Source organism: Rhipicephalus microplus, chromosome 6 (genome assembly GCF_043290135.1).
Source record: "Rhipicephalus microplus isolate Deutch F79 chromosome 6, USDA_Rmic, whole genome shotgun sequence".
Classification (NCBI taxonomy): Eukaryota; Metazoa; Arthropoda; class Arachnida; order Ixodida; family Ixodidae; genus Rhipicephalus; species Rhipicephalus microplus.
Genome location: NC_134705.1, coordinates 126,013,223 through 126,033,533, shown reverse-complemented (window position 1 = coordinate 126,033,533; position 20,311 = coordinate 126,013,223). Strand labels below are relative to the sequence as shown.

Sequence of the window (20,311 nt, the reverse complement as noted above, 5' to 3'; positions counted from 1 at the left end):
CCCACTTCAGACCGGACAGGACGGTGTCCATCATCCTTTGGAACGTTGGTGCAGAGCACAATCCAAATGGTAACACTTTGAATTCATAGAGGCCATCGGGAGTTATGAATGCTGTTTTTTCCCTGTCACGTTCATCGACCTCGATCTGCCAGTAGCCGCTGCGTAAATCCATTGAGGAAAATATCGGGCATGTCGAAGTTGATCCAGTGAATCATCTATGCGTGGGAGAGGGTAGACGTCTCTCTTCGTCACTTTGTTGAGCTTCCGGTAATTGACGCAGAATCGAAGAGTGCCGCCTTCTTTTCTTTTTAACAAGTACGACGGGTGATGCCCATGGACTGTTCGAGGGTTGGATGACGTCGTCGTCGAGCATCTGTTTCACTTGAAAACGTATTGCCTCTTGTTCTTTTTGCGACACGCGGTAGGCGTCCTGTCGTACAGGCTATTCGGTAGGGTCCGTTATAATGCGGTGCTTCACGGTTGGAGTCTATCACTATACGTACGTAAAATCATGCGTATCTGCTGTTGCTGCGCACAGGATAGCTGGCAATTCACGTCAACTGTACTGGCTAATGCAGTGTTACCTTCGGCAGCAGTGGCAATCGGAGCGATGGTGGAACATTCTTCGTCATCGATGGCTTCAAAGTTCGCGATTGCTGTTCGCTTTGCCAAGTGTTGGTACTGGCCGCCGAAATTCGTGATCAGAAGCTGAGTCCTCCGATGTTTCAGTTTGACGATAGCACGCGCGACACAAATCTGCCGAGTCAAGAGCACCGAGAGGTTAGTTTCCGCGATGCCACTACTTTTGTTGTCAAAGTCGCTCTCCACAGTTACCAACATACTGGCTCGCGGCGGCAGTGCGATGGTGTCGTCAGCAATTCGAAGTGTTGTGGTCGGCGCAACTGCATCCTTTTGTAGGGCTGTATGGTCGTTAGATAACGTTATGAGCAGGTCGCGAAGGTTAATAATGGCTCCATGCTCGCGGAGAAAATCCATTCCGAGAATTAGGTCTTGGGAGCATTCGCGCAATACAACGAAGGAAACAATGTACGTCGTCTCACGAATTCGGAGGCGGGCAGTGGACATTCCTAGCGGTGTCAATAGGTGACCTCCCGCAGTCCGGAGTTTGGTTCCATGTCCCCGAGGTGTCGTTACCTTTCATAGTTGTGCAGCGAGGTCAGCGCTTATAATAGAATAATCGGCACCCGTATCTACCAGAGCAGTCAGCAGGTGGTTGTCGACAAGGACAGAGATACGAGCAGAGACCCGTTTGTCGTCGATGACACACGTCGGTGAAAGAATGTCGTCGGATGTCGGCAGGCAAATCGGGGGAGGGTCTTGTAACGGTCGATCAACAGCGGCCTCATTCCAGAGGTCGCTGTTCTTAGTTTCCCCGGCGCGGGCTTGTAGATCTAGGCGATCTTCCTGCAAGGACGCCCGCAAAGGTCGATTGTTGGCCAGGTGACGTGGAACGCCGTGGAGATGGTGAGCGGGATTGGCGACGCGGAAGGGTTGAAGATAGTTGGCTTGCCAAGTATTCGGCGATAGCACGGGGCCGCTCACCATCTCTGGGTCGACGAGCATCCGGACTAAAGCCAGGAAGACCCATGTGCCTCTATGCACACTCACGGTATATGTGACCTGGTTCACCACTGTGATAACATAGAGGCCGGATGTCGGGAGCACGCCATACACTGGATTTCCGTGTAAAGGGTGGGTTGCCGTGCTGCAGTGGTCCCGTGTAGAACGACGGTGCCGTCTGCAGGGTGGACGGATGGGACGGATAGCCAACAGCCGGTGCAGGAGTACGTAGTGCTTCCGCGTACGTTAGCGGAGCTTCGGCTGGACGCGGAGCCGTCATGGGTTGGACTTCGGCTGCACGCAGAGTCGTCATGGGGTGCACCAGCTGCCGGACCTCTTCGCGAACGACATCCGTTAGAGCAGCAACATGGGGCGGAGAAGACACCACGTGCAGCTTTTGCAGCTCCTCGCGCACAATACCGCGCACGAGCTCCGTCAGGTCTTTTACAGTCGTGACGTCAGGTGTTGGCAGGGCCGACAACACTGACGAAAGACTGCCAGGACGCTCATACTGGTATGAGCGCTGCCTTATCATTCTCTCCATTGTCGTGGCTTCGCAGAGGAAATCCTCTACAGTGCTGGGAGGGTTCCGCACTAGTCCCGCGAACAGCTGCTCTTTCACTCCTCGCATTAGGAGGCGCATCTTCTTCTCTTCCGTCATTGAGGAGTCGGCTCGCCTGAACAGCCGCCGCATGTCCTCAACGAACATGGCAACACTCTCGTTCGGACGCTGGTTTCGGGAATTGAAGAGCCGTTCCGCTTGCTCCTTTCGGTCAGGGCTTCGGAAGGTATTTCGCAACTTGTTGCAAAACTCTGGCCAGGTTGTCATAGTGGCCTCATGGTTTTCGAACCAAGTGCGCGCAGAGTCCTCGAGATAAAAGTAGACATACCGAAGCTTTCGCTGCTCGTTCCACTCGTTGACGCTGCCGCAACGGTTGTAGTCGTCAAGCCAGTCGTCGACATCCTCGTAAGGGTCACCGTGGAACGGCTTCGGAGTTCGTGGGACGTTGAAGAACCATGGAGGAGGCAGCGTTGATGTTTCCTGGGTTTGCATGCCCTCCCTAGCCATAGTACTGCCGAGTTGTGGAAATGGTTCGAATTCAGGAGGTAGGCCTAGTTGTCGCCTGCTACGCCGTAGGTCAGCTGGTTCTTCCAAGTCACGACTAGTGTCGGGACCTTGCTGCTGATTGCAGTGCATAAAGCACTACCCCGCACCTCCACCAGAAAATGTCACGTGATCACAGAACGACCACAACGTCTGTTCACAGGAGCAGCACTGGACGTCGAGCCGAACCGAACGTTAGAGCACGAGCACCCCAACCGTCCTCTTTTTCTTTCGCACCATGGCACATACTCGCCTTGGCATGGCTAAACCTCATTCCATGCTTGTGGCAATATTATATAATATACGCAAATGACACCAGCTTTTTCTTTCTGTCTCGTAGTACTAATTATTTATCACAACAAACTAACACTCTTCTCGAAACGCTGCATTTGTGCAGCAAAGCGAATTCTTTGCTTGTTCACCATAAAAAAAACAAAAGCTGTTTTTTTGCGCCAACACAAAAGCACGTAAAATGTAATTTATTCATATCATATAGATCACAACAAATTGAAGTCACGGCTGACATGAAAACGCTATAGGCGTAATTTTTGATCAGCTCTTACTTTAGGACAAACACATCGAACGCGTTGCAACACGTATGGTAAAAGCAAGCGGGGCACTGGGCGGGCTTCGGGATGGTCTTCCATCAAAAATACAGCGATTGTTTTATAATACATTATTTATCTCTCATGGTAATTATTGTAATTTAGTATGGGGAACAGCGCCAAATAAAATTGCAAGACAATATTTGTTCTACAAGAAAAGCAGTGCGGTATATTGTGTGTGTTCCTTATTGACAGCCATACATGTCCATTATTTCCTCAGTTTATTCTTCTCCCACATCGTTACCAATATGAGCTAAACCTTGCCATAAAGTATAAAAAAGCGTGAAACAAGGCCACACTGAGTTGATTCATCTTTTAACTCAAGCAAACAACATCAACTCAATTATGACATTCGAGAGCGTGATACTTGGGCTGCCCTTTTTCGCGCACCAATCATGGAAAAGACCGGCTACCGTACCGCATATAAACACTGCTTAACGATCTTGAGGAAAAACAATTATCTAAACATTTTTTCACTTGGATATTAAAGCAATATTCTTTTATCCTTGTGGCTACAAGTGAGCGATTTCGTCTCACTTATGTGCTTGCTTTTTCTTGCTTGTTTCTTAGGTATGGTACATTTCTTTTTGATTGCGTGTGTGACAGTCATCTTACAATCTCCCATGCACCTCAAAATCTGTATGGTTTCAACATGCTACATAATTTGTAAGAGTGTGTTCGGAGAAGTTGTGAACTGTTTGATAAAAAACATGTTTTCTGTGTAAAAAAAAGAAAGTTTAGTTGTGCTGTAAATTTGCAACACACATGCCCATGTTCTCCTTCTTTGTTTTTCTTTTTCTCGATAGGTAATGTTTACACCGATGCATTGCAGGTTTCTTGTGTGCGTGTGTTCTCTGCTGCCAAATTCTTTAGGGGCAGGAGCTTTTGTCCAGCCGCTATAATAACGGCTTTTTGCCTTTTGCTCCTGTCCTAGACTTTGTTTCAAATGAATGCTGAAATAAGGAATCTGAATTTGAATGTTATGCGAAGCATACGGAGTGAAGGTGACTGCATCGTAACTCATTTATTGAGCCAAACGTCATGAGATCACGTGAAATATATGTACAAATATTGTACGCACAAACATAAGCTGAATAGTCGCATATGGTTTTTATAACCACTTTTTTACAGTTGCGTAAAGATGGCAACAGCAAGATGGGTATTAGCATCACCAGAAGCGGTGCGCTGATTGGTATGTTCCGATACTCACCGTATACGGCTAGTTACACAGATAAATGAACGGCAGCCATCTTAAGTCCCATTCCAATTCTCACGTAGCCGGCAAAATAGACAGCTCCGAGAAGACCGCATCGTAGACAAATACGATGCAGGCGACTTTGCTGTCTAAACAAAATGGTGGCTCAGTGAATCGCTCAGATAAATCAAATCTCGCCGGAATGGTTGTCTGCAAACAAGCAGACGCTTTCCCAGACGCACAATATGGGTAACGTTTATTTGTTTTTGATTTGAACACGACATAAGCCAGAAAATACAAATGTTACGTTTGTTTATTTTAGCTTTTTCTTCTCGACGTGAGGTGGCGCATCGCCGCGTTAAAGCCGTCCAAAAGTGTTCCGACTGTTGGACAGCGGGGGCTCGGTGCTGTCTTCTAAGCAGTCTAGGTAGACTGTCTACGTGCTGTCTAAGAATCGGAACGCAGCCGATATGTGGTGTGTGTGTGCTCATAACAATGATAGCCCTGGACACTGCTGCATAAATCAGCTTCAGTGGATGGTGCTTAACTTTAATTGGTGCTAACCCGAAATAACGACTTGAAAAAGTACATATGTCATGTTCTTAGGAAAGGATAGCTAGCAACAAAACCGCATGTATTGTTTCAAGAGCATTAGGGTCTACATGAAAATTAGTTCAGAGACCTGGTGTGATCGTGCGGCAGAATACTTGATTGCCACGCCGTATTTATGGGTTTGATTCAGGCTAATACTCTGGTATTTATTCTTTGTAATCGTCGGGTCAACGCTGCCTGTGCGTATTTTTTTATTACCACTCATGTTAAAATTTACAATGTTTATTTTGGCTGTTCCTGGGTGGATATAAACTCCAAGTCGCCGTTGGCACATACCCACCGGTATTACACTAATAAGGCAGCATTGGGGGTTAGTTCGTACGTCTTTATGCCGATGATACGCTGCAGGGTAAAGAAAAAAACAAAAACCAGAGGCGACACAGAGTGACATGGGACATACCATTGTTATACGGGTATGTGGCACACATGTTTGGGGGCAAAGGCTTGACGACGTACCCAATGGGATAGTGACATTTTCTATGTAATGAACAGTGAGCAATGTTTATCGAATCATCTGACCCACTTATACTAATTTTGGTCTACAACTAGTTGCGGGGGTGATTCCAAGAACACCCAGGTCTAGGCGGCTAAATAGCTATGTATAGACTATAGTGAACTATAATATAGTACAGACACTAAGATCACGACCTGCAGTATACAGAGATAAATGCTTAACCTTTAAAAAAAAGGTCCACAACTTACCGAGCCAAGATATTTACAGAATTACGAGTCCCACTGTATAGCACTTGTATATTTTTTATAGTTTGTAAAATCGAGTATATTGTTTATACTTCGTTATGATTTGTCCTGACCATAAATCTGAATAGACAGGCATATTGTAACAGCTGCGCTGTACACGTAATCTGTAAAAGCCGCCACTTTTCTCGGCCCCGAATTGCTTACCAACGTGAAGCGCAGATTTACTTCTAGCTCGTCGGTCGTGTTTACACGGTTTAGTGGCCGAAAATCGCCGATCCTGCATGCATTTTAAAGAGATGCCGCAGGGAGAAAAGATGAAAATGACAGGTGTTTGTCGATGTGTAAAGTGGCCGCCAATATTTTTCTGGCATGTCCAAACCTTCATCCAAGTTGTCAGACGAAGCGCGCTCAGTTTTAAACCTTTCCGGCTTCGTTTAACGTTTACATTTTTTGCCTTGGAGCACGCCAGTAAAACAGGGCATGCTGTTCTTTTGTTGCCAATTTCAACAACATGTGCGCAGAGCTGTCGGGCCAGAATTTTGTGGGTTTTTGCTTGTGGAAAAAAAAAGAGTGCTTGAATGCGAGCTTGACATATGACGATGAAAGAAACAGGAAATACGGTAAACACCTTCGGGCGACATTCATTCTGCCCTCTGCAATTGGTTTCACGTGAATACAATGACATGAACACCAAACATCTGCGCTCGAAGGGTTTCGTGTAAAGCGCTGAAGGCGGTTTTACATAAAGACATCAGGTGCTGGGTTTTCCCGCATTTTTCTTTCAAGATGCGGCAGGTTGTTGGGCGAAAGCTCCAGATGTCCCATCAACGCCAAATTTGACCGTAGGTGTCATGCGTATACCGGGGTCAGAAATACGTGATGCAAAAAGTCATCATCACGAGATGACGTCATTACAAAAGGTCATGATTACGTTACAAATCGCCAAATTTCGGGACGTCACTCTGAAGTCGAGTGGCATAGAGAAATAAAATGATGTTTTCGCGTGGCATCATGGCTTCTTACAAGGTGGTTCGTTCATGGTGTCGGTGCAAAACCAGCTTGCAAGCCTTCGATCTTGGAGGCAGTGCAAGACCAGATTAGCTGCAGAAGGCTTTCGAAGGGTGGCGCGGCAGCATTATTACGTCGGCTTGATGAAAGAAGAGGATGGCTTTCGGCTTATAGTCGTCCTAGTTGAATTCACAAGGAACCCTGTGAGTTTTTGTTCTTTTTGTCCGAATGTGTTTTTTTACTGTTCGTTTTTTGTTTATATAAGTTTTGCAAAGAGCATTGTACTTATTTTCTCTGATTTTGCTCCTGGCTGTCCGATGTGTAAGTCCGGGGTGAAGGCCTCGTCAGGAGACATACGAGTCCCCTTTTGCCTTGCCTCGTGGACATATTTCATATCATGTAACTATGTCCGAAATAAACTGAAATTGAAACTGAATGGTACCAAACAGACTAACGCAAAGTCTGGCAACAAGACACGCATACACACAAAGCCCAAGTTGGTCACAGAAAAACAATATCAGAGAAATAAAAATTCAATGCGACAATAACAACATCAATCATACTTAACAAGAACAAACATCACCTAATATGGTCCAAGAAAAACCACCTCTACATAGAAACCATTCCTTAAATAAAAATTTCAGAATCTGTACCCAGCTAACCATAAACCTCGAGACTTAGAACACTTGATAATGAATACCGTACACTGATCAACAACATGCCTCCTACGACACGGAAAAGCAAGAAGGAAGGCGACGAGAATAATAACGATTTAGATTGAAAATGTTTATTATACTTTAATCCAGTTTTTATATGCCAGCTGTGCTGCTGGCTCAATCCGCTCTCTGCGGTGGTGTCTGGTGGTAGTCTCAGATCATTCGTTTCTCACTTAGTCGCTGTCTCTTATTTGCTTCTCTCACCTTTCTCACAGTCTTTACATTTTCCGCCTTCCTTGAAACCTGCGACACATTAGTGGTGCAGGTGGGCACCCTATTCCTTCTCACATCCTGTACTGTCCTTCAATATCGCCTTTCTGTTGTCACTTAGGCATTTGTCAATAAATATGAGTGCTACTATTCCCTTTTTCGCCACAAGTGGTGATGAGCGCTAATTGAACAACAATTTCAAGTGTCGTTTCAATAGTGGGCACCGTCCTCGGCTGTTGACATAAAGATCGCTGGTTCCGTTCTGACCGAAGAAGTCGCAATTCTATAATGGAGTGGAGAATCTCGGAGCACCCCCATGATATCTGGGATGCCAGTTCGCGTTAAAGGGCAGCACACGGCCAAAATTTTTGGAGCTCCCCGCTGTGGCGTGTCTCACCGGTATATATTTTCATATAGAACTAATCACTCCAAATGCGTGTGCTTGGTCAAAAGCATGGGCTTGCCTTATTTCCATGCTATTTTCGTGGACGAAGGAACTTTCATTGAAATTGGAACCTTCACCAAGAAGACAAGAGGTGTAGGCGAAAGAAGGCCCACTTCTGTCAATCGTTCGTATCTCCTAACCCCCTGAGTTTGCGTCTAAATTTTGTTCGATACCAGCGGTGCATTGCTGGAATAACCCCTGTACAGAGAGAGCTTCAAATGTTAATCACAATAGGAATAGGGGAATTTAGCGCAACTAACACTTCGTGTACAGCTACGGCGCTTTGATCTCCCTCCATCCAGGCGCATTTACACCACTTCAATATGAACATCCCTGGCGCACCCATGCCTGGGACCGGGTCTTGGAGTTACAAACCTTCTTCCTTCAAAGCTCTTAAATGTTATGCGTATGTACAGGGGCACACATCCAAGCACATACATAAACGTAACTAAAGTGCACTTATGCCTCCCTCCCTCGTCTCTACACCATAAAAACGTTTCTGGCTACGTTACAAGTGCACGTATGGCGCACACATTGTTCTTTGCACTCTCTACTCGTACTAAAGTGAAGAAGCAATATCAAGCCACAGACCCAATCTGCAAAACTTTCATCAATTGTAAACCAGTGTTGGAAAAACTATGACTCAGTTTTCCTGACTTGCTTAGGAGAACTAATTATTTGGATAACCAAAATACCATCTCGCAAGAGGAAGTTTTCTCGCCTTATCGAAACTGCCGGCAATCCAAACGAGAGCGCACTGCCAATATTTTTTTCCGAGTTCTTGCTCTTTTCTGCTTTCTGGTATGCTTCAATGACACACGCTCGGTTCCAGTAATCGGCCTTGGCACTCCAGAGCGCGTCCGCCCTAATTAAGGAATCGCGCTAATTATAAGCGACCATTTTTTCTACATCAACGTTGTAGTGACAAAAACAGAGTATGGATTAGGTGCTCTTCATTTTTATATCACGCTTTGCTGTCCTACGAACGAGCATGTAAAAGTTGGTATTCAATGGAGCACCCTAATTTCCTACAAAAAAAAGTTGTCAGCGATTTGTTTGTGCAATGGAAATGATTACTCACATACTTCAACTATGACCTTTTAGAGATCACTACTTTTAAAGACAGTCTCGTGTGAAATTTTCACAAGCGTGCGAGGGTGCCTGGTATATAGCTCTCGAGAAACTTGGATATAACGAGCGTGTTCACAATTTTTAGGATTAACAAAACTGAAAGTTTCACGATAAAAAAAACGGGCTGCAATCTCTGCAGTGTTTAGGTGTACCTCTACGTACCTCTACGCTGATATACTTTAATGTTTTGTCCAAGTGAAGTTCTTGTGTCCGTTTTTTGCTGAGGGAATTGACTGCAATTGTTGTGTACAAATTTTCGAGTTACTGCCCGAGCTTCCATTTATTTGCTCGCGCATCTGCAATGCAACCAACTAGCCATTACAAAAAGTAGAACAATTCTGGAGATAGTACAGAACACTGTACGATGGTCAGTTATTCCGGCATATGCCGCAATCATTTCTGTATTGTGGATACCTTCACTGCCGGAGTAAGATTTCATTAGTGTTAACGTTAGCTTAGCAGAAGAGTCTGGCATTGGGCCTGTTGATACTTATATCTTGAAAAATCGGTGGCCCCAGCCTTCAAAAACTCGTGCACGAAAAGAGAAAGTTGACAAAAGCGCACGCTGGGAACTAACAGTACATTGACTCATTGTTGACCGAGTTCAGCCACCGTCTAATAATACATGCTGGCAAAAAAATGCCGCCATATCCACGAAGTGAATGATGATGAGTGGGCGAAGCTCCGGAGGTAAACCTGGTAAACCATGAATCCTCCGTACATTTTGCCCACTCGATTTTATTGCAACGCTCCCCCTAGCGTACGTCGCCGCACTATATCGAACGATGACACGCGCCATATGTGGCATCATTCCTATTTTATAACACCTCGCATCTTTCATAATCAACTACACGTACCGCCGTCTAGTTTATAACATCTTGCATCTTTTGGACGGACGGACGGACGGACGGACGGACGGACGGACGGATGGACGGACGGACGGACGGATGGGCGGATGGACGGATGGATGGATCGATGGACGGATGGATGGGCGGATGGACGGATGGATGGATCGACGGACGGACGGACGGACGGATGGACGGATGGATGGACGGATGGATGGACGGATGGATGGACGGATGGATGGTTGGACGGACGGACGGACGGACGGATGGATGGATGGATGGATGGATGGATGGATGGATGGATGGATGGATGGATGGATGGATGGATGGATGGATGGATGGATGGATGGATGGATGGACGGACGGATGGACGGATGGACGGATGGATATGGCTGTACCCTTTAGATCGGGCGGTGGCTAGCGTAATACTTAGAACTGAACGAGAGGTGGCTACATACAGGGGACGCACAGCCAGCGCCTTAAGGAGCTTCGCTCCTAAAAGATTAATACTGCCGGCAAGATTTTTAAAAATTTAGGCTCGTATATCGTTTGGTATTGCCGTAAGTTTGACTGGTGTTGCGGTTATTGTTGGTTAATGCGCGGCTATAGTTTTCAGTTATTTTGGGCAAAGCCGACCAGTGTAACTATCAGTTCGTGATATCACAACCTCTGCAAAGTTAATCCGACGTCAAAACTATTTGAACTATTTGCGCACCGCACTTGTTTTTAAGAATAGGCTTCGTGGCTGCGCTGAGCAGTTTTAGATCGAAATAGGACCAGGCTACACTGACCACCAGTTTCGGTTTCAAGCAACACGCATGATCATGGTGGTTACTGGTTACCCTAAGATCTGGTTGAACGAAGTGGGGTGGATGTGAATGGTCACATTTATTGCCTTTCACGAGTTTTTACATATAAACTTGGCTGAACTGTAAAGAAGTAATCTTTTACATAGTTGTGTATTTCATGTTTTGTTTGCTTAAAATGGCGCGAAGCGCGTAACTGGTTGTATGCTGCCTCCATTCACCCTTGTCATTTGCTCAGCGATATCACAAGTTAGATCACGCTCAGTCATCGAACTCAGTTGGAGAGGCAAGAACAAAACAATAAAAATGACTACTTCGCAAGTACTGCGTCACTTTGCTATTTCCGCGTCATTCTTTCTGAGCGGCGAAGCTTCACTGGGCCTTCACATCAGTGCAGTTTCTGAAGGCTACCCAGAGAAGCTGACTTCTTGGTGTTCCCGAAAAGCCTGTTGTTAGCAAAAAATCAACTCTACATACTAAATTAAGGGTACTACGCCAGTAACGAAGCCCACAAGCTATTGAGAACAGGTAGAGCCAAGATCAGAACACGCGGCCCACCCATCGTCCAGCCGCTTTCATAGGAAAAGTTTAGAGAAGCTTAAGACGCCTAAGTAATTAGTCTACCACCACCAATACATGACGCGGCCAGCAGTCCGGTGACTTACATAATATCCAGGAGTAAGCTGGGGGACGCACCAGTACCTCCAGGATCTAGATTAATTAAGGAGGCGATGCACGCGAGGTACAGGAGGGACGAAGGGAATCACGCCTATAGTGCACTTTCTGCAGGTAAGTTCGAAATCGAGAAAAAGAGAAAAAGTATCGCTCAATTCTTGGGAAGACATGAGCATGGAATGCATAACAGTGTTGAGACCTAAGCCGAAAATGGCTGATTATTCGCCATGGCGCCTAGCACAATTTTAGGTTGCCTTGAAACTCCCAATTCACCAATTAGGAGAAAAGTAGCTACGCTGGCATAAGATAGAATTATGGAAACTCTAATTCATCGATTGAGGCTAGGCACCGCATACACAAAACATTTTTTGCACAGAATCAGCAGAGCTAAAACTCCCGAATGCGAATGTGGATTTATAGATGAAGACGTATGTCACCTTCTCTTGGACTGTCCACATCATGACACGCCGAGACACCGTCTTAAGTCCGAACTGTTCGCATTGGACCGCAGACCATTTAGCATGAAAAAACTTCTGCGCCCGTGGCCAACTGGAGTTTTAGAGTTCCACGCTTTAAAAGCATTAACACGTTTTTTACAAGACAGTGGGATTGCTGACAAGTATTAACGAAGAAGAAACTTTCATTTGTAACACATGTACTTATTATGTACAGAATCATGTGACACCCATCACGTGTGTGTTGTGAAATGAATGACGTGTCAACTATTATGTACATACGAGCGAATGCATCTTTATAAGGACCAGACGTGTGCTCTGCTGTTTTGTGCTGGTGGACCGAATATTAACGAGGGACATTTCCAGAGACCTCTTACATTACTTTCGAACATTTACTTACCATTATGTTGTGATATGTGCGTATAAGCGCGTCTTTGCATATCTGTGCCCGAGTTTTCCATTTTCCATGCACTGCTTTGTATGTTTTGCTTCAAGATACGTGTTCAAGTTTCAATCAACGACTAAGGAGTAGCCGGCGCCATAATGGTGCGCCAACATCTCTTTATATATTATATCAATAAAAAAATAGCTATCGGGGGCTACCCTTGGTGGGGGCTTGAAGAACTTAGTGTTACGCAATTGACACGGTATAACGCCTGACGTAATTCTATACGCACCTGATTAGTTAAGAGAACAGCACAAATACCGAGGAATGAGAAGAGCACACAATGGAATAAGCATCCTACAGGAACTTTAATATTAGACGTCCTTTTAGGCCTGTTTACTTTTCGTGAGTACAAAATTTCTACTAGCTTTCTTGTCACCTGACGGGTTCAAAACTTGGGAAGAATTATCGTGAGGAGTGCGATAACACAAATATAACTCAAAGAATGTTATCCTTCAGAGATTTCGATTGATTCAGCAAGAATGAAATGAAGCGCCCATACACCTCTGCTAAGCCTTCGTGCTCGTCGCTTCGTTGTCTGGAACGACGCTGAATTTGTTGGTTTTCATTGGAAACGAGCTACAGAAACCAGCGCAAGCTACATGTCCTTGAAATTTGGCTTCTCCAAAAAAAAAACCATGATGACCCATTTAAAAAAAAACTACTGGTTGAAACTATTACCGCAAAAATAAGCGTGGAAGTATGTTTGTCAGTAAACAATTACGAAATGGTAATTACATGTTAACACTGACAAAGCGATAGTGCTGAACGAGCTCACTCAAATCGCATCATCTTGGGGTTGACAGCATGACAAAAAAAAATAATAACACCAACAAAACAGACAATGCACTGATGATGATAGGTAGGGTTTAACTTCCCAAAACCACCACATTATTATGAGAGATGCCGTAGTGAAGGGCTCCGGAAATTTTGACCGCCTGTGGTTCTATAACGTGCGCCAAAATCTGAGCACATGGGCCTACATCATTTTCGCTTCCATCGAAAATGCAGACGCCGCTGCCGGTATTTGAACACGCGACCTGCGGGTCAGCAGCCGAATACCTTAGCCACTAGACCACCGCGGCGGGGCGTTACTTTCTGTATTATATTCAAAATGAGTGTATTAGAATTGTTGTTTTATAGCCATTCATTTTAATATTTACACCCAAGTGTATGTATGTATGTATGGGTGTACATATGTGTGTGCGTATATGTATGTATGTATGTATGTATGTATGTATGTATGTATGTATGTATGTATGTATGTATGTATGTATGTATGTATGTATGTATGTATGTATGTATGTATGTATGTATGTTTTAAATAAGAATCCGTTTATCATTGGTGAGTAAGTTTGGTAATGATTTGGCTGAATTTGTTTCTAGTTATTTCTCTTTTGAGCCATTATACCTTTGAATTTGTTTTTTCTGCATAAAAATAAATGTAACCTTACACAGAATATGTGTGTTCGAAGAAATTGTTTCATTTACCGACCTACAGTCATGGGCAAGAAATTGGGTGAAATGGAACGAACCTGCGAAGATTAGTTTAGAGCATAGCTACTCTACATGGCATATCTCGTACACATTGCGTTGGTTGAATATGTCGATTTCAACCTTTCAATTTTAATCAGAATAAGCAACCTATCACACGTGGTTGTATATGTGTGTGATATTTATGCATACTGTGATACCGGTTCGCAATTACAATTAAGGTCACAAACCTAGTCAAGCTGAATGCACGAGTTTTGTCCATGCACCTTTCATCTGCACTGGAACTGTTGTTAATAAAAAATAAATTTCAATTTAGAAATTTATTCTAGCAACCAAAAGCAGGGTATCGTTTTATCACACAAATCAAATTGCCATTGTTTTGTTCCATTCTGGACGATAGGGGACCCTCTCAGCAGAACTCGATTAACTGTTATAGTTCATTTTAACCATTGACAGCGACATTACACTGAAGCGTGCAGCATGACAAATAGCGGGAGAGAAGACATAAACTAATCACTCTGTTTGCGTCAGCTTTAACTGCCCATGCTCTTTGGTCTTGCTGCATGTGATGATGCCCACCAAATTAGCACGAAAGCGTGTCCCTACAAAGGCAGTCAACTTGGCTGCAAGCAGTTAGCTCACTGCATGTGCAGATTTTCTTCAAAACACCGTGAAGACTGATTGCTGGTCGAATATCCAAACACGTGAAAAGTAATATACCAGGTATGATATTGGTATTTCAGCACTGGACACTTTTGCGATAAGAGAGGATGGAGGAGAAAATTATGAACCCTGAATTGTTTAATTTTTGAAGGAGCACAGTACAGCGCTTTTGGGTCAAAAGGGGAGTGAAAGAAGCAAGTGCGAAAGCTAACTTCTCAAAAAATTAGTACCCGCCACCACGCATAATGTCAGGCCGCGCAACCTCTTGAAAAAAAAAGTGCTCAGTGATTCTGCGAATCGAACCAAGTACCTCCTAGATTGTAGTTGAGCGCAGTAACCGCTCGTCCGCTGCAGCAGTGCTTGCATTCGCCATATTGCTGATATATCGTCATTCCTTCGAATGAAGCCAAATGCAAAAACGTCCGGTGAAACTTTGTCAAAGATAGAAAAAATAGAACACGTTTGGCCAAGGTTACTAGAAGATAGAGACCGCCACGTGTGACTGTATAACCATGCGCTATTTATTCTTGTACATTACTGTCATGGCGTTGGGATAGCCGGCTCTAACGTAGGCTACCTTCTCATAGTTTGTCAAATATAAATAAGAAAATAAAAATATATATCGGCCTGTGACAACGCTAATCAACTATTATGAGTTCACTGTCACTAGTGTAACTTTCACTAGATGAATGCTCAGTTTGCTTCCATTATCGTTATTTAGGAAAGTTTTGGCTCAATAACTCAACTCTCCTAATTAGCATTGATTCTCACATCTAAGAACAGTCACACTTCATCTCGCTTTCTGAGTGGCTGTCACTCCCATATAACGCGTACTCCACTTTTTTTATGCTCTCCGAGCATCTGACGCTGCTTTGCGGAGACTTTCCCTGACGTCTGCTGGGCCAGAAAATTGTCTTTATTATCTATCAATTTCAAGCTTTCGCGAAGCCGAAACGAGAGTCTCTCTCTCTCTCTCTCTCTCTCTCTCTCTTTTCATCCTTTTCGCACGTGTGATAATGTCTCTCGACCTCAGGACACGTATACACGTCCCTTGCTTTGTTTGCGCACTCAAACAATGCTGGACGAAATATTTGCACCGTGCTTTGTGAAAAGCATTAGCACTGAGACACCTCCCGACGAGTCTCCCTCATTTTACGTAGACATATACCTAAGCGTAGGCGTATGCACGTTCTCGCATTCCGGCTTTATAAAAATGCTGCGGTGCATGGAACCAGCGAAAATGCGCTCACAATTTCATTTGATTACTGCTGTTATCTATTTCCGCACAATTCGTCTGCAGGCACCAAAGTCGCTCATGTGTCTTGTAATAAGAATATTGTAACAAAGGCTACCTTGGACTATAGGTACAAAACACCCTTACGTTCACCATTATACCGTGCTAGATTGCACCGAATTAGTTAAGTAGCAGCGTAGCTTCAATGAAATGTAAGGTAACTGGTCGCGTTAAATAGGGGAAGACATTTGAGGCACATTTACAAACATGGCATGCATCGAATTATGTGTGGTCTCATTTATGTGGTGCACCTGGAGTGTTGTTTACTTGTACTTGGCCAGATAGTGCATGGATTGCTCGGTGGCTTAAAGCCATCGAGCAATTATTTTTTTAGCTACAGTCGTTAATTAAAGGCGAGTGCTTGGCTTTGCACAGCCCACCAAAACGTCTATTACAACGTACGCGGCATCCCGTAAGCGCTGTAGCAGACGCTCGCGGAACTGAAACTTAGATGCAGCAAATCATTGGCTATCATCGTATACTCTCGATGCAAGACGCTTTGCGTGCTACCTTGATATTATCGGCACACACTTCTTTCCTTCCTTGTCGTTTCATCGGCTATCGTGTGTCCTCCTTGCCCTCTTAAGTGCAGAATAAGTTAAATTCATACCCGCGCTATAGTAATCCTTCCATATAAGAGAATTCTTGGCTAATAAAAAGCGTAGCCAAAGAGAAAGCTTTGTGAATTCGGCCCCAGATTGTTTTGTTTGTTTTGGGTGGGTCGTAGGCGAGGGACGTCGAGACATTCTGGGGTGTTTTATTCGCGTTTCGGGCACTGCATGAAGTTCTGGACGAGAATATCTCGATGTGTCTGCCCAGCCATCGCTTTCATATTATATGCCGTTGTTTTTCATGGACAGTGCGTGGTAACATGAACATCGCAGGGACCCGTCGGTCCATATTCAAGGCCAGCAAGTGTGGGTCACCCATGTTCTTCATTGACGGCGGTGACGTCGGTGAGAGCTTGTTCTGCTCTTCTTTTCAGTGGTTTACTATAAGTGGTAGTCAGGAAGGCAGCTAGCTGCCTGAGCAAAGTTGCAGCTTCTACCCAATTCAACCAACCTCGGCGTCTTTTTGTTATGATCCACAGCTAGTTTTGAATTAATTTGTTTGAACAGAAAATACTGGTTTCTTGTGAAGTCAGTTGACGGCGTATGCACGCTTGCCAGCCATTCAAAAGATACTGCGTTGCTGATAAAGATGCGAAAATAGCGTGGCGCACTGTGGCATCTATGAATTGACCCAAACACTCCATCCCTCATCGCATCACAACGATTCACTTTGACACTAATTCATGTGCCTGACAGTTGGTTGTTACCGCGACGTCAAGAAACAAAAACAGCGCAATCGCATTTTGTTGTCTGAAGCACAAACGCCCAGTTCGTCGGTGGAGGCACCGGTATAGACGGCTCAGCGTGTTGCGATTTCTTCGGGTGTCACCAAAAAGGTCTGCTACTCTCTCTCTCTCTCTCTTTGTACGTGTGCGTGCGTGCGTGCGTGTGTGTGTGTGTGTGTGTGCGTGTGTGTGTGTGTGTGTGTGTGTGTGTGTTGCTCGTTTCTATCTACTCAATAATTTACTAGCAGCGCTTGTCCAGGGTTCTTGGTCACCGTTGTTCCTTTCACGCAATTTCTTTCTTTTGCTCTGTCTACCTATCGACATGTCCAGCCACCTACATCCGGGTCCCCTCACGATCGCCCACTCAGCAATGTTAGACCAAAATCACTATACGCCAAAACACCTTATTTTGCATGGTTCAACTTCCGCAAATTCCACTTTTTCAAAGATCTGGGGCCGAATTCACAAAGCTTTCTCTTTGGCTACGCATTTTCTTAGCCAAAAGTTCTCTTATCTGGAGGGATTACTATAGCGCGGGTATGAATTTAACTTATTCGGCACATAAGAGGGCAAGGAGGACACACGATAGCCGATGAAACGACAAGGAAAGAAAGAAGTGTGTGCCGATAATATCAAGGTAGCACGCAAAGCGTCTAGCATCGAGAGTATACGATGATAGCCAATGATTTGCTGCATCTAAGTTTCAGTTCCGCGAGCGTCTGCTACAGCGCTTACGGGATGCCGCGTACGTTGTAATAGACGTTTTGGTGGGCTGTGCAAAGCCAAGCACTCGCCTTTCATCAACGACTGTAGCTAAAAACGAAATTGCTCGATGGCCTTAAGCCACCGAGCAATCCATGCACTATCTCGCCAAGTACAAGTAAACAACACTCCACACCACATAAATGAAACCACACATGAATCGATGCATGCAATGTTTGAAAATGTGCCTCGAATGTCTTCCCCTATTTAACGCGACCAGTTACCTTACATTTCATTGAAGCTGCGCTGCTACTTAACTAATTCGGTGCGATCTAGCACGGTATAGTGGTGAACGTAAGGGTGTTTTGTACCTATAGTCAAAGGTAGCCTTTGTTACAATATTCTTATTACAAGACACATGAGCGACTTTGGTGCCTGCAGACGAATTGTGCGGAAATAGATAACAGCAGTAATCAAATGAAATTGTGAGCGCAATTTCGCTGGTTCCATGAACCGCAGCGTTTTTATAAAGCCGGAATGCGAGAACATGCATACGCTTACGCTTAGGTATATGTCTACGTAAAATGAGGGAGACTCGTCGGGAGGTGTCTCAGTGCTAATGCTTTTCACAAAACACGGTGCAAATATTTCGCCCAGCGTTGTTTGAGTGCGCAAACGAAGCAAGGGACGTGTATACGAGTCTTGAGGTCGAGAGACGTTATCACACGTGTGAAAAGGATGAAAAGAGAGAGAGAGAGACTCTCGTTTCGGCTTCGCGAAAGCTTGAAATTGATAGATAATAAAGACAATTTTCTGGCCCAGCAGACGTCAGGGAATGTCTCCGCAAAGCAGGGTCAGATGCTCGGAGAGCATAAAAACGTGGAGTACGCGTTATATGGGAGTGACAGCCACTCAGAAAGCGAGATGATGTGTGACTGTCTTTAGGTGTGAGAATCAATGCTAATTAAGAGAGTTGAGTTAATGAGCCAAAACTTTCCTAAATAACAATAATGGAAGCAAACTGAGCATTCATCTAGTGAAAGTGGCACTAGTGACAGTGAACTCATAATAGTTGATTAGCGTTGTCACAGGCCGATACATATTTTTATTTTCTTATCTATATTTGGCAAACTATGAGAAGGTAGCGTACGTTAGAGCCCGCTATCCCAACGTAATGACAGTAACGTACAAGAATAAATAGCGCACGGTTATACAGTCACACGTGGCGGTTTCTATCTTCTAGTAACCTTGGGAAAACGCATTCTAACTATTTTTTCTATTTTTGACAAAGTTTCACGGGACGTTTTTGCATTTGGCTTCATTCGAAGGAATGACGATATATCAGCAATAGGGCGAACACAAGCACTGCTGCAGTGGACGAGCGGTTACAGCGCTCAACTACAATCTAGGAGGTACTTGGTTCGATTCGCAGAATCACTGAGCACTTTTTTTTTTCAAGAGGTTGCCCGGCCTGACATTAAGCGTGGTGGCGGGGACTAGTTTTTTGAGAAGCAGGCTTTCGCACTTGCTTCTTTCACTCCCCTTTTGACCCAAAAGCGCTGTACTGTGCTCCTTCAAAAATTAAACAATTGAGGGTTCATAACTTTCTCCTCCAACCTCTCTTATCGCAAAAGTGTCCAGTGCTGAAATACCAATATTATACCTGGTATATTACTTTTCACGTGTTTGGATATTCGTCCAGCGATCAGTCTTCACGGTGTTTTGAAGAAAATCTACACATGCAGTGAGCTAACTGCTTGCAGCCAAGTTGACTGCCTTTGTAGGGACACGCTTTCGTGCTAATTTGGTGGGCATCATCACATGCAGCAAGATCAAAGAGCACGGACAGTTAGAGCTGACGCAAACAGAGTGATTAGTTTGTGTCTTCTCTCCCGCTATTTGTCATGCTGCACGCTTCAGTGTAATGTCGCTGTCAATGGTTAAAATGAACTATAGCAGGTAATTGAGTTCTGCTGAGAGGGTCCCCTATTGTCCAGAATGGAACAGAACAATGGCAATTTGATTTGTGTGATTAAGAGATACCCTGCTTTTGGTTACTAGAATGAATTTCTAAACTGAAGTTTATTTTTTGTTAACAACAGTTCCAGTGCAGATGAAAGGTGCATGGACAAAATTCGTGTATTCAGCTTGACTAGGTTTGTGACTTTAATTGTAATTGCGAACCGGTATCACAGTATGCATAAATATCACACACATATACAACCACGGGTGATAGCTTGCTTATTCTGATTGAAATTGAAAGGTTGAAATCGACATATTCAACCAACG

The 20,311-nt window shown here is 44.5% G+C and overlaps 1 protein-coding gene across 3 annotated transcripts in view; it reads right to left on the bottom strand.

The window, feature by feature from the left end:
• Positions 1-20,311, bottom strand: part of LOC142765481 (uncharacterized) — an 887,742-nt gene that overhangs the window by 469,991 nt on the left and 397,440 nt on the right. The window lies entirely within an intron of this gene.